The sequence below is a fragment of the Elephas maximus genome, chromosome X (genome assembly GCF_024166365.1).
Source record: "Elephas maximus indicus isolate mEleMax1 chromosome X, mEleMax1 primary haplotype, whole genome shotgun sequence".
NCBI lineage: Eukaryota > Metazoa > Chordata > Mammalia > Proboscidea > Elephantidae > Elephas > Elephas maximus.
Genome location: NC_064846.1, coordinates 145,160,110 through 145,175,727, shown reverse-complemented (window position 1 = coordinate 145,175,727; position 15,618 = coordinate 145,160,110). Strand labels below are relative to the sequence as shown.

General features: G+C 39.1%; 1 protein-coding gene across 12 annotated transcripts in view; it reads right to left on the bottom strand.

Annotated features, from left to right (window-relative positions):
• The window catches only part of DMD (dystrophin), a 2,447,064-nt gene that overhangs the window by 510,721 nt on the left and 1,920,725 nt on the right, over window positions 1-15,618 (bottom strand). The window lies entirely within an intron of this gene.

Here is a 15,618-nt window from a genome sequence, read left to right as displayed (position 1 = left end):
TACTTTAGGTGAAGGGAAGGACAATACTCAATACATGGAAGGTCAGCTCAACTGGACTGGACCAAAAGCAAAGAAGTTTCTGGGATAAACTGAATGCTTCGAAGGTCAGCGGAGCAAGGGCGGGGGTTTGGGGACTATGGCTTAAGGGGACTTCTAAGTCAATTGGCAAAATAAATTCTATTAAGAAAACATTCTGCATCCCACTTTGAAGTGTGGCATCTGGGGTCTTAAATGCTAACAAGCGGCCATCTAAGATGCATCAATTGGTCTCAACCCACCTGGATCAAAGGGGAATGAAGAACACCAAGGTCACCCGATAACTATGAGCCCAAGAGACAGAAGGGGCCACAAGAACTAGAGACTTATACCATCCTGAGACCAGAAGGACTAGATGGTGCCCGGCCACAACCGATGAGTGCCCTGACAGGGAGCATAACAGCGAACTCCTGAGGGAGCAGGAGAACAGTGGGATGCAGACCCCAAATTCTCATAAAAAGACCAGACTTAATGGTCTGACTGAGACTAGAAGAATCCCAGCGGTCATGGTCCCCAAACCTTCTGTTGGCCCAGGACAGGAACCATTCCCGAAGACAACTCATCAGACATGGAAGGGACTGGACAATGGGTTGGAGAGAGATGCTGATGAAGAGTGAACTACTTGTTATCAGGTGGACACTTGAGACTGTGTTGGCATCTCCTGTCTGGAGGGGAGATGGGAGGGTAGAGAGGGTTAGAAACTGGCAAAACAGTCACGAAAGGAGAGACTGGAGGGAAGGAGCGGGCTGACACATTAGAGGGAGAGTAAATGGGCGTATGTAGTAAGGTGTACATAAGTTTATATGTGACGGACTGACTTGATTTGTAAACTTTCACTTAAAGCACAATAAAAATTATTAAAAAAAATACCTCCATAAAAGACAAGTATGGATCAGAACACAAATTCATGTAAAAAGACCAGACTTAATGGCCTGACTGAGACTGGAGGAACCCTCCAAGCCATGGCTCCCAGATGCTCTTGTTAACCCAGAACTGAAACCATTCCCAAAGCCCACTCTTCCGAAAAAGATTAGGCTGGACTATAAAATGTAAAATAATACTTGTGAAGAGTGTGTTTCTTAGTTCAAGCAGATTCACAAGACCAATGGGCAGCTCTATCTGGAGGCAGGATGAGAAGGTACGAAGGGACAGGAGCTGGCTGGATGGACACGGGTAACTGGGGGTGGAATGGGGGAGTGTGCTGTCACATTGTGGGGATTGGAACTAGTGTCACATAACAATATAAGTATAAATTTTTGTATGAGAAATTAACTTGAGCTGTAAACTTTCACCTAAAGCACAATTTACATATATAAAAAAATACCTCCATAAAAATGAAGAAAACCAAAGACACAAGGGAAAGATTAGTCCAAAGGACTAATGGACCACAACTACCACAACTGCCACCAGACTGAGTCCAGCACAACCAGTATATGCCCGGCTACTACCACCAGCTGCTCTGACAGGGATAACAATAGAGGGCCCTGGGCAGAGCTGGAAAAAAATGTAGACCAAAACTCTAACTCTCTCTCACACACACACAAAGATTAGACTTACTGCGCAGAGACTGGAGAAACCCTGAGTATGACCCCTGGACACCCTTTTAGCTCAGTACTGAAGTCACTCCTGAGATTCATCTTTCAGCCAAAGATTAGACAGGCCCACAAAACAAAATGAGACTAAATGGGCACACCAGCCAAGGATTAGAAGACAAGAAGGGATAGGAAAGCTGGTAATCAGGAACTCAAGGTCGAGAAGAGGAGAGTGTTGACACGTTGTGGGGTTGGCAACCAATGTCATAAAACAACATGTGTATTAATTGTTCAACGAGAAACTAATTTGCTCTGCAAACCTTTGCCTAAAGCCCAATAAAAAAATACCTCCACAAGAGCATTTTCTTTCTGATAACTGGTACAGTCATGAAAGATGATCTATTAATACCACATTACAAAACAGACGGGTTTCGATTCAGTCTGAGACATGATACATTGTGTTTATATTTTCTCTCATTACTTTGGCTAACTGTTGTTCTTTTGGTTTTAACCTTTCCTTTTAATGACTAAGAGGGGGCTCTAATAAACATAGAGGTAGAGGTGTCCAAGAAGAGATGAGTCAATACTAACTGAGTCAATACTGACTGTCATATTATAAGCACAAGTGGTTGTTACATAAAAGAAATTATTAAAGTGAAGTCAGAGATATCAAGCTACACAAACTTGTATATGTGTCTTTTGAATGTTAAGCTCTCGTGGTAGAGCTACTCAATATTCGATATTTGGTTTTCAATTGCTTGCTTGGAAGAGCAAAATGCTTTAGTAAATAGAGATTCCAAACCTACCTGGTTAAGTAGGAAATTAATAAAAACATTTAATGATCTTAACAACTACAGAATGAAACGGAAAAGAATACAGTAGAATAAGGAAAACACCTCTGTACCAATGTTATTGCATGGTATTGATGGTAAGCAAATTGCTTCTCAGGACATACAAATCGTATGCAGGTGATCAGAAATTACACTTTACATAGTGTGAAACGTTCAGTAGCTAACACTATCTGTAAGTAGTTAACTGTTAAAAAAGAAAAGCACTACCACTTGGGGAAAAAGGAAATCCTTTTAAAAATAGGATTTAACTGTCAATAAAGCTTTTTATAATACATTCTTATAAAGTTTAACATGAAAGGATTATAAAAAGCAGATGTTATTCGAGGGGAAATCACATCTGATTTTTATTGCTATAGTCTTTCATTGGCTCTGGTATCATTTTCAGCGAGGCTTTTAACTTTTAACAAAATACAAAATTGAAGAGCTTTTTAGAAGAAGGGATTTACAGGATGCATAGAAAGATTTTCTTGCATCATAAAACCCTGATCACCAGATATATTTAGGAAACGATGAAGAAGGCTGAGTGATCAGCATAGATTCTAGAAACTTGTAATTATCTTTTTTTCTCTCTCTTTTAATTATTAAAATGTTCCATTTAAGGTCTTAAATTTGCCAGGCTAATCCAAATTTCCTAGTGAGAGGCATCTTTGAATTATCCATAATCTGTTTAGTCACCAGAAATGTCTAATGCTTCCTAATCAAGAGAAACCTTGACTCTCCAATTTTCAAAATTGGTCTAACTTTAGTTTATTTAATTGGAACTCTAAAGAATTAGAAGTTCATTTGATTTCCTTGGTATCCTCCATAGCACCTGGCACAGTTTTAAGCACATATTAGATGATAAATATTTGTTGAAGGAATGAATATTGATTAAGAAGGAAATAAAAGGAAAATTTTTAGATAGAAGATATTTAATTCTAAAGAGAAACTTACTTCTTCCCTGTTTATAGAGAAAACATGGTTAGAAAACCAATTACATAAACTATGTTTTGTATAAAATCCATTTATATTGGTTTGGTTCAATTCAGTTCAGCAAAATTTTGAGTATACATTGTCTTGACACTGAAATGCTGGAGCTATGAGAAAATTAGCAATCTTTCAAAGAAGGTTAACGTGTAGTGGTGGGTTATTTGATATGATTTTGATATTAATCTGTTTAAGGACAGTGATCTCTCTTCAGTGCAACACTGAAAATATTATGGGTACATAAAAAACAATTTATGAATGACCTTATGAACTTATTAGTACGTCTCAGGTAGTTTATTATTTTTAAAACCTTACAATCAGATTTGGTCATTTTTTTTCTGCACTTGAATGTAAGTCCTTGACATCAGGTTTATTTATATGTCTTACACAATACTTTGCACAGTAACTATCTAGCAAATGGTAGATATTCCATTGATAGATGAATGAGTATTAATCTATTAGTATTACTAGAAGCTATAGCAGCAGGGTTACATTTCTGAACCAGTTCAGAAGTGTTAAATATTTAAAGAAAGAATATTATTATTGGGTCACTGAAGTTAAAAAAAATACACCTTGACTTAGGCTGGGTTCTCTAGAGGAGCAAAACCAGTGAGGTGTGTATATAAATATATTTACATATATATAAACCCAACCTAGTATCGTCGATATAGAGAGAGATTTATCTCAAGGAAATGGCTCCTGCAGTTGTGGCGGCTGGCATGTCCCAAATCTGTGGGTCAGACGTCAGGGTGGAGGCTTCTCCTGACTCACGTGGTTGCAGGGGCTAAGAAACCCAAAACTGGTGGGTCAGATGGTAGGCTACCGGCTCACAGGGCCGTGGGACGTGATGAATCCCAAAATCTCTTGGCAGGCTGCTGCTTTATATCCCAGGAACCGGAGGTTAGAGGATGATGAGTCAGACATACAATCAGAGTGGTTGAGCTTTGTCAGAATATCCATATATACGTTGGATGCAGGCCACAAACCCAAGGAAACTCACCTTTCAACTGATTGGCTGCTTACTACAGATCACAAAATGGAGGATGATTACATAATATCTATCAAACCACTGGGAATCATGGCCCAGCCAAGCTGAAGTATAACCTTAACAAGCACAGCTTACCCCTTGTCAACCTGGCACCTGTATGCATCTTAAATCATACATAATCTTTAAATAGAGACAATTAAAAAGTCACGCTTGTACCTGACATGATACAACTAACATACGTACAACTAAAAACACACTAGCCCTGTTTACATCTTATATTTTATGATAAATAATGGAATAGGGAAGGAAGAAAACAAAGATATTTGGTATATATACATATACATATACCTATATATACCAAACCAAAACCGCTGCTGTCAAGTTGATCCTGACTCATAACGACCTTATAGGACACAGTAGAACTGCCCCCATAGAGTTCCAAGGAGTGGCTGGTGGATTTGAACTGCTGACCTTTTGGTTAGCAGCCAAGCTTTTAACCACTGTAACATCAGGGCTCCTATATACATACATACACACATATATACATATATATATATATGTACCCATTGCTGTCAAGTTGATTCTGACTCATAGAGACCCTATAGGACAGAGTAGAACTGCCCCACAGAGTTTCCAAGGAGCACCTGGTGGATTCAAACTGCTGACCTTTTGGTTAGCAGATGTAGCTCTTAACCACTATGCCACCAGCATTTCCATATATATACACACACTCATACACGTATAACAAAACAAGGAAAAAATACTTAAAACAATTACAGTCCTCTTTTCTGCAACTGGTCATATAGTCATAGCAGGTATTCAGAACTACCTTTTTCCACCACCGATTTCTTATTCCCTTTGCACTGACACTCAACAAGCACCTTAGCTGATCATGGTTCTTTGCCTGGTGCGGTGACTCAAAACCTTTGTTCCTAAAGGATCTGAGCCATTATGAGTCATGTCAGAGTTGGGTGGCTGTAGTTTTCCATTGACTTTAATCATAGGGGATGGTAGTACTAAAAGATGTCCTAAGGGATCTCCTGTATTCCAGACATACACTTCTTTACCTCCCTATGTAATATCAATCCGATTTCCCCGTGGTAATGAGAATCAATCACACCAGCCAATATGGTAACTCCCTTCTTTGCTTGCTGATCCAGAGGCATGAGGAGCCAAAAGTGGCAGGGTGGCATTCTTAACTTCCAGTTCAATGGAATCAGTGTTGTGTCTCCCGGTGGGACTGTTCCTCTCATTGGAACTAAGACCTCTAGGCCTGCAGAGCATAGGGTTGCTGGGACAGGAAGCAACAATTTTGCGAGTGGGTCATTATGGATAATAGTAAGGTGCCACCTCCATTTCCACCTCTTGATTCCTGGACCCATGGATCCTGGCTATGGGAGAAACAGCACCATATGTTGAACACTGGTTTAGAGCATATACAGCCTCCTGGAGAACATTGCCCAACCATTGCAAGGTATTGTCACCTAGCTGGTGCTGTAATTGTGTCTTAGAAAACCATTCCATCACTCTGTCAAGCCAGTTGCTTCAAGATGATGGTGGAACATGTTAAAACCAGTGAATTAATTCCATGAGCATGGGCCCATTGTTGTACTTCATTTGCTGTGAAGTGAGTCCCTTGATCTGAGGCAATGTTGTATGGGATACCACGATGGTGGATAAGACACGCTTTAAGTCACCAGATGGTAGTTTTGGCAGAAGCGTTACGTGCAGGGGAGGCAAATCCATATCCACAGTAAGTGTCTATCACAGTAAGAACAAAACACTGCTCTTTCCATGATGGAACTGGTCCAATGTGATCAACCTGCCACCAGGTTGCTGGATGGTTGCCCCCAAGGAATGGTGCCATATCGGGGACTCAGTGTTGGCCTCTGCTGCTGGCAAATTGCACACTCAGCAGTGGCTGTAGCCAAGTCAGCCTTGGTGAGTGGAAGTCTATGTTGTTGAGCCCATGCATAACCTCCATCTCTGCTACCACGGCCACTTTGTTTATGAGCACAGTGGGCAATGACAGGAGTGGCTGTGGAAAGAGGCTGACTGGTATCCACAGAATGCACCATCTTATCTACTTGATTATTAAAATTCTCCTCTGCTGAGGTTATCTTTGTGAGCATTCACATGAGACACAAATGGCTTCTCTTCTTTGGCCCATTCAGAGAGGTCTACCCACATGCCTCTTCTCCATACCTCCTTGTCACCTCATTTTCCAATTGTATTCCTTCCAAGTCCCTGACCATGCAGCCAAACCATTGGCCATAGCCCATAAATCAGTATATAATCACACATCTGCCTACATCATGTTCTGGGACCCAGTCTAGCAGCTTTTCCAGTCACTTGATATATAGGCCAGAGTAAAAAAAAAAAAAAAAATTTTTTTTTTGTAGCACAGCCAAATGAAGGATATTTTGTCTCCAAAATCCAAAGAGGCCCCCAGGCATTGTGCCTCCTTTTGAGTTGTAAGAGGGGCCAGATGTAACACTTTATCATTCACTTTAGAAGGAATATCTCTACATGCCCCACACCACTGGACCCCTAGAAATTTCACTGAGGTGGTAGGTGCCTGAATTTTTTTGGGATTAATTTTCACCAAGGATGTGGGTACACAATCTTTTGCAAAAGAGATTAAGCCTGTGACTGATGGATCTAACCAACGACCACAGCAGAAAGCTCATCAGCTTAGATCAAAGGGGACAAAGAAAGAACGAAAGGAGAGACCACTGTTTGCCTTTTGGAATTCTACAGGCAGGAAACAGGCTAAAGGAGCTACATCCATTGTCCTGTAAGAAAAAGAAAAGGACCATTCCTGGAGCAGCTCAGAGATCAGTAGAACTGCTGCAAGGAGCACAGGAAGCGGGAGCTTCTCAGTTTCAAAGGGTGGGGCCGTGGTCTCCTAGATCTCAAAGTGTGGGGCCAAAGCCTCTTAGGTTTCAAAGAGTTGGATCTTTGCCAACTTGGTTCTGGAGTATGGGGCATTGTTAAGGTGTGCTGGGGGATGAGGCCACTGCCCAAAGCTGAGGAAGCAGGGCTGCCATGCCCGAGGGGGCAGAAGAAAGGGCCTGCTGGGGCCAAGGGAGTGAAGTTGCCAGGGGCCTGCTGGGGGCTGAGGTCACCACTCAGAAGTACTAGGAGAATGGGACTGCTTGAGTTGCTATCCCAGGGGGTCTGGAAAGAGGAACTAAAGCCCAGGGCTGAGGGGTCTCCACCCAGAATCCAGAAAGCATGGCCAATAACCAGAGTCTGGAGGGCGGGGCTGTTGTCCAGATGGTCTCAGAGAAGAGAGGATTATTTTCAAGCCTTGAGAGCAAATTTACATTGTTCTGCTGGGTTTTGGACTTGCTTGGATGTCTGTTATCCTTTCTTTCTCTCCAACTTCTCCCATTTGTAACAGAAATGCCTACTTTGTGCCTGTTTAACCATTGTACTTTGGAAGCAGGTAACTTGTATTCTAGATTTCACAGGTTTACAGACAAAAAGGAATTTTGCCCCTGGATGGAATATGCCTAAAGTCTCACGCATATTTGGTTTAGATGATTTAGAAGATGGGATTTTGGCCTTGGAGTTGGTTTAAGATTTTTGGGATGATGTGACTTGGTGAATGTGTTTTGCATATAGCAAGGACATGAATTTTGGGGGGCCAAAGGGTGGAATGTTATGGAATGAATTATGTCCCCTAAAAATATATATTGTAAATCCTAACTTCTATGCCTGTGGTTAAAATCCCTTTTAGGAATTGGTTTTCTTTGTTTTGTTAATGAGACAGGATTAGTGTAGGGTATGTTTTGAGCCAATCTCTTTTGAGACATAAAAGAGATTAAACAAGCAAGCCAGAGAAGCAGAGATGGGGGAACAGAGATGCCAAGCCACATGAAGATCACCCAGGAGCAGAAGCACAGAAGAGACAAGGACCTTCCTTCAGAGCCAACAGAGAGAAAAAGCCTTCCCCTAGAGCCAGTACCCTGAATTTGGACTTCTAGCCTCCTAGGCTGTGAGAAAATAAATTTCTGTTTGTTAAATCCATCCAGTTTTGCCTTAAGAAAGAGCCTATTCCAGAGCAGAGAGGAACATTCCACCACCACCAAGGAAGAACAGCCGGAAGCCAGCACTGGGAGGTTCCTGTGACCAGGAGACAGAAAGAGAGGGAGCTGTAGCCCTGAAGACAGTGAGAAGCAGTGGCAAGAGAGACCCTGCATCAGGAGATGGCATGGTGGGCTTCCCGGCCCATAGAGAGAGAAAACTGAGTGCCTTCGGGCAGAGATTGAGGGTCAGGGAGAGACGTGGCTGCCACAGTTGGGAAGGGGCTGTCCTGATGGAAGAAATGTATCCTGAGTGTCCCTGATCCTGAATTGTAACTGTTACTTCCCTAGTAAACTCCATAATCGTGAGTATGGTCTGTGAGTTCTGCGTGGCCATTGCAATGAATTATCAAACCCAGCAGAGAAGTAGAGAGTGCTGTGTGAGGGATGGTTGGTGTCAGAATTAGTAAAGATGGTGGAGAGAGGAGGCTTGTCTGGCCTCAACCTCACGGGAGTCAGTCTTGCGCTGTTGATTGTGGTTCTCCTTCCCCCTTGTGGGGTTGGAGGAGGTCAGACACTGCCCCCAAGCTGTTTTTACAGGACCCTAAACTGAGATACCAACACAAAGGAACAGCAAATGAGACCATGAACCAGGACAAGAATTCAACACTTCACAGGATTATTGTAGCAATTGTGTTAATGGATGCGAAAGTGGTCAGTAAAATGTAAAGTGTTATACACAAATCAGTTATTATTATTCAGCATAAACTATGCAAATTTCAGATTGTATCTATACAGCTGTCCCAACATAAAACCAGCTGTCACGGTCTGACTCAACAATAGGATCGATGTGGCTGTGCTATATTAGTAGTATAATAATTATGCTGCAAATAAGTTTTTAATGTATTAATAGTTTATTACATCAATGCATAGGTAATTATGCTAGGTGCTTAGATTAAGCCAGTATTTAGATGGCTGATCATAGACCTGGCCTCAGTATTCTATTATCCAACTGTCTGTTCAAGGTCACTGGATGACTGTAGTTTTCTCTGGTTTGGAATCAATTAAGAAAAATCCAGCTCTGTAAATGGACAGGAAGCATAACCTTTGTTTGAATTATAGGTATAAAATTAGCCCTGCAATCATTCATTCTGGGTGGGATTGAACTACAGTTACAAATCTCCTCTGTCTCTTCAAGTTTAGGAGAGCTTTCAGGCAATTCTCCTTAAGATGTTTTTCTGAAAAACAATCATACTGAATCAGAAAGTGCTCTCCAAAAAAAAATTTTTAAGGCAAAAATAAGTAATAAAAAAAAGGTGGTATTAAAATAAGTTTGTATAAATACTGTTGTTGAATAAGTTTGCATAAATACTGTTGTTGAATAAGTTTGCATAAATACTGTTGTTGAATAAGTTTGCCCAAATATTGTATTTTAGAAGTGACACCTACACTACAGAAATAACTTAAGAAGCAATTAACCATCTCATATGGACAAAAATATTATCTGTTTCTAACAATGGGGCTGGCAATGCCTTATAAAAAGAAAAAAGCATCAAAGCAGTGTGGTATGATACTTTCGGAAATGTTTTCCGTATATAAACCTTCAAATTAGCTGTCAATGGACACAAACTGACTTCATTTAATACACTCTAGGTCCATACATAAAGAAAGAAACTACACTATTTTATAGGAATGGCCTGTGTTGCATTAAATGAGGTTTACACATAAGCTTTGTAACTTTAATGTGGCTTGTTTCGCTTCTGGTAGCTTCTTTTTACAACAATGCCTTTTCAAGCAGTTAACATTGCTCCATAAAGGAAGATTTTCACAGCTCGACCTTCATATTCATGACCCATAATGCAACGAGCTTCTACAATATCATTTCGACATATCACTTTCCCTGGAAAACGCTGACAAGCATTTTGCTTATTTGTTTTTGTTTTGTTTGAGGTCAATTTACTGGCTCCTTCCCCCCTCCACAGGTTTTTTTTTTTAAAAGCATTTTGCAGCTCCTATCATTTTTTGTTAGCCAAAGAAATAATTTTTGTTACATGCTTGTATTAATCAAAAAGAGCAACTGTATAATTTCTGTTTTTTTTTTAACCATAACATAAAGGTTATAAAAAGTATTACTATCATGGCCCTTGAGTTTTGGGTCTTCCTTTCAAATTTAGATCAAAAGCCAACATTAATAGTCATATGGAATAAAGGTCACATGGAAGAGCTGTCAAGCAGTAATATGTTTAGAACTCTTAACTGAAGATTAACACATCCACATTTGTGTTCCTAAACTGGAGAAGATGGCTGTTTTGGCTACCAGGATAATGACATGCTGCACATTTCACATTTAAGATGCTGAATCTCAGACAGGAGCCAGTCATTCCTGTCTGATGGATGTTTCTAGACTTCAGTGTAACTTGAAAGATTAGGGTAGAAAAGTTTAGTCAGAGGGATTCTTTTCTGGGTACTGTTAAGTCCATAAAAACTAATTAGCCTTCCATTTTCACTAATTTGCCAATCTGGTTTCCAATAGACTACATGGCAGATTGAATTATTGGCCTCGATTCTTCGCACTCCTAGTAGCATTATACACCCACACCTCTGCCATGGCCTTATGTGGGTACAATGTATTTCCCTATCCTTGAAATTAGGCTTAAAGAGCTCAGCCACTAACAGAAAGGTCAGCGGTTCAAACCTACCTAGCAGTGCCATGGAAGAAAGATGTGGCACTCTGCTTCTGTAAAGATTTACAGCCTCAGAAACCCAGTGGGCAGTCCTATTCTGTCCTATAGGGTCACCATGAATCAGAATTGGCTTGACAGCAACGGGTTTGACATTGGGCTTGGCCATGGAACATGCTTTGACAAACAGGATATAAGCAAATGAGAGTGTCATTGCCTCAGGAAGATCATACTCTCAGTAGCTGCTGCCCTTTCAGCCTAGCTCCAGAATGAGAGCTATGATGCAGACCCAAAGTGGACCTGCAGCCCAGGGTCAAGCACAGCTGAGCAGAGCCCAGCCAAGATCAACCAAATCCCATCAAACTCCAGACCCATGAATAAATACTTGTCATTATTAGTCAGTGAAATTTTGTGGTTGTTGATTATGCAACAAAACTGATTGTTACACATGTAAACTGAAATGTGGCTCATAAGCAATGCAACCCAGGAAAGTTCTGCCAAATTTATATCCATCAAGTAAAGGAAGAAAGCCAAATGATTAGAAAGATGCCATATTCTCAAAAAAAAAAATTATGTTCATGCCAGGTACCAAGATCAAAAAAAAAAAAAAATTAGAAATAAAGCAAGTTCAACTCACCAGGTCATATTTTCATGTTTTCAAGCAGAATGTTATCAATGGTTTGCAATATTTCAAGGGATCCTGCTGTGATATGCTAATAACAGTGAATTCTGTGGTCTTTGGAATAGCTCCAAAATGCTAGGTGCTAGTTTTTTTTTAGTTTAAGGTAAAATTGGGTTCTCAAATAAACCTTCTTGTACAGGAAGGGAGTAAGTGTTCTTAATGTACAAAGGGACAAGGAAATTGTAAGGTACCTTTTGGCGTTACTATTAGTTGTGCTTCTAATGAATGGTGGAACTGGCTGTCTCTTGTTTTTACTCATGTCTACAGATTCGTCCTTACGTATGATTACTGTCAATGGGTAGAAGCTAAGTTTCACCTCCAGCTAATGTGAAGGGAAATTAGTAGACAAGGTTTTGCTGGCAGAGTTCCAATTCATGTGTCTTTTCAAATGCTTTCTCTGCTTCTTATGTGATGTTTGAATTAAAATGACAGCTGCCTAGCAAGTAATCTGGGAAAAATATAGGAAACCACGTGCATATAAAGGGAGGAAACTATGACACAGTTTCTTGACATTATAATTATTAAAATACAGTAACCTTTTGTTTTACTTCGAAGGCTAATTAAATTGACATGCTTTAAAACGGTAATCTCCATGGGCTTAATTCTTCTCATTTGATAAGTGAATTTGATGATTTCCAATACTCGTTTTCAGCTCTGTGATTCTATGATCTATGGATACTGTGGTTCCAAGCTTCAAGAGAAGTTTCTAGTCCATCTAATTAAAGTTCAAGACAGAACCAAAACACTAGAGCTACCATCATATTTATGAGCAAGTCTGGAGTGAAAGAATTCCTCACCCTGTCTAAAGAGTCATCTCAGTGGGATGGAAGATATACATTCTCTACAGTCCTAAGACCAGTCTTATCCTTACCGTATTTTTCTCTTTAAGTAGTAAAGAGGTATATGAATTTTAGATATTACATAAACGTTAAAGAGAAGGTGTATGGTGGCTTGATTTTTTTCTTCAAAGATTATACATTTTAAGAGTTAGCCATGGCTTTTACAATATTAGATAATGCAGTTAAAAAGATCATCTGGGGAAAAATAAGGTAAAAAATCGAGGCCTACTGAATATCAAATCTGATTGTCCTCAGTCTCTGGTAGGTAGGTGTAGGTGCGGTTAATAAGTATTCATTAATCAGAGCTGCATTTTAGGGGATTTCCAACAGGTTACTTCTAAGAAAATTATTTACATCGGAAGACTAAAACTGCTTTTTTGCACTGCTTAAGTTGTATTGGATATATACTGAGGTTAAGGTTGGTTAAATGCTGAAGTCGAGGAACTACTTTATTTAGACTATATTCAAGAAATTTTATTCATTGAGCAAAAGGATGAATCAGGGCAGCCCAAATCAGAAAGTGGTTAGGATTTTTCCCTCAGCCAAGGGTCATAGACCCCTATGTGTGGAATTGGAAAATTGTGTATCTGTCTAGCAACTTGTCCTAGAGGAAGCGTGGCTGACCAGACTTTGATTATTTCTCTGACCATACATACATTTAAAAAAATACGATTTTCATAAGAAACACTGAAATTGTCGTGTATTCATTGTTCTCATCACTTTGAGATACTAGCAAGCTCAAATTACCATCTGATCTTGAAGGCACAGATAAAATTCAAAGAACGCTAAGAAATGTGCTTATAACCTAAGAAAGTTATTGCTGGACTCCTAAAATAAATACTAGGAGAATAATACCTAATTCAAAAGGATTTTTTAGTTTGTCAATCCATATCTCAATCAATCTTTACAAAGAATTTTTTTTTCTGGATAAAAGGGAAAATACAATATATTCCATTTTCAGGATATGGAAAGAATGCTGTTTTGTGAGATTAAAAAAACAAATCAGAATTTCTTGCTAAGCCTTACCAACAGTCTTGTACCTTAAAATGCTTGTATATCTTGTTTTAAATGCATCAATTTCAAATACATTCAGAATGCATCACTTGAGATCTTAGAGTGAGCAATAAATGTGGTAATAGCAGGCACAAGTAATTTAGATGCTCCATTATTACTTAGAAAATACATAAGTTATTCTTGGCTAAAATCACTACAGTTTAGAAACAAATCCTTGAAATCATATTATCCTGTTAGTTAAATGCAATAGCAAAGAGTGAATGTTGGTGATGTGGTTTTATGAAGAAGAAACTTTGGGTGGTAAGCTTGAAATCTTATTCATTAAAACAGAACAAAATTAAAATATGTAGCTTGCTTTAAGGAACATAATGAAATATTGAAATGAAGAACATTCAGGAAAAACTAATGATCCTGTAAATAATATAGGTGCATACACTGGTCTTACTACCATCAGGGTTCTGTCATATTTTTGGTTATAAGTCAGAAAAAAAATAAAACATAATGAACAATGATTATTTATTACTGACTTAGCTAAGCTGACTTCTATTGTTATATTATATATAATACCACAATACAGTTACTTTAGTTTAAAAATAAAATAATACGCATACCCTACCTGGGATTAAAAGGCCAATAGTGACTATATTCCTCTACATAACCAAAAAATAAAATAAAATAGAAAAACAAACCTGTTGCCATCTAGTCAATTCTGACTCATAGAGACCCTACAGGGCAGAGGAGAGCTGCCTCATAGGGTTTCCAAGGAGGGGCTGGTGCATTGAAACTGCTGACCTTTTGGTTAGTAGCTGAGCTCTTAACCACTGCACCACCAGGGCTCCATATTTCTCTACATAGGATCACTGAATTAAAACCTATAGCTTTCATTTATTTTTACCAAATTTTCTAGTTAATTAAATCCAAGAATATCACTTTTTATTTTCCCACCAAACAATAGGTATATATTAATTCTAAGTCTTTGGAAACTATTCTGTAAAAGTAAACTGATCTTCATGTATTTATATCAGATATTTGTTTGAAAGTTGTTCTTAAGGTAGGAAAATGCTTTCTTTCAATGTTCATTGCAATCTCCCAGGTCGATAGTTTTCCTTTTTCATGGGGCCCAAAATATTTTTAAGAGCTCTGGTTGGGTTTGGTATATAAACCTCTGGAAGAGAGCACTCATAAATGAATTCTGATCAACAGATTGCATACATTTCGTAATCAGCTGTGCAGACTGAGCATTTTCACGGCTTCAGTCATTTTATATAGATGATTCAGAATTCATCAGTCCTACTGCCACTTTTATTATTTATGTATCCACGGTATTGACAGATTGCATTTTCTTCCCACTCTACTCCTCTTCTACAGGAATAGCACTCATGACATGGAATAGGGAGCAGCAAGACACATCATCTGACCTTCCTTCTTCATGGCATTACTCAGCTAATTCTGAAAACCCACCAACAATAATGTTGGATATGCAGATTCACATCAAACTTCCTTTTCGTTTCTTCAAGGGCTTTCTAAGGAATGTGAAGTCTACTTATTCTTAAGGTCACAATATATGTATGTGAATAATATAGTAATAGCTATGACTGGAATAATACAGAAGTTGTTATGGCTGCAGCTGCTGTAGATACAGGAATAAAATTCCCCTAGGAACAACAGCATCAGGAAGTCTTGCAGAGGGCCAAACTCCCAGAATTTTGAGCAATCGTAGTGGTTGTGACATTTTAAAATATGTTGCAACTTCTCCTGGGATTACTAAAAGTTATAACTCTACCGAACTCACCTCGCGACAGTTTATGCCACTAATGCATTTTAAAGAAAAACTAACAGTAGTCTTTTCTAATGTCTCTTTGAATGGCTTAGACAATGTCCTTTGGAAGGCTCAAATTTGATTCAGCCATAATGACGGAGGAAATCAGTGCTATTCTTTGTCTCATTTTCATAAATTTCAGAAAGGTAAAGAAACACCAATTTCAAAAATGGGCATGT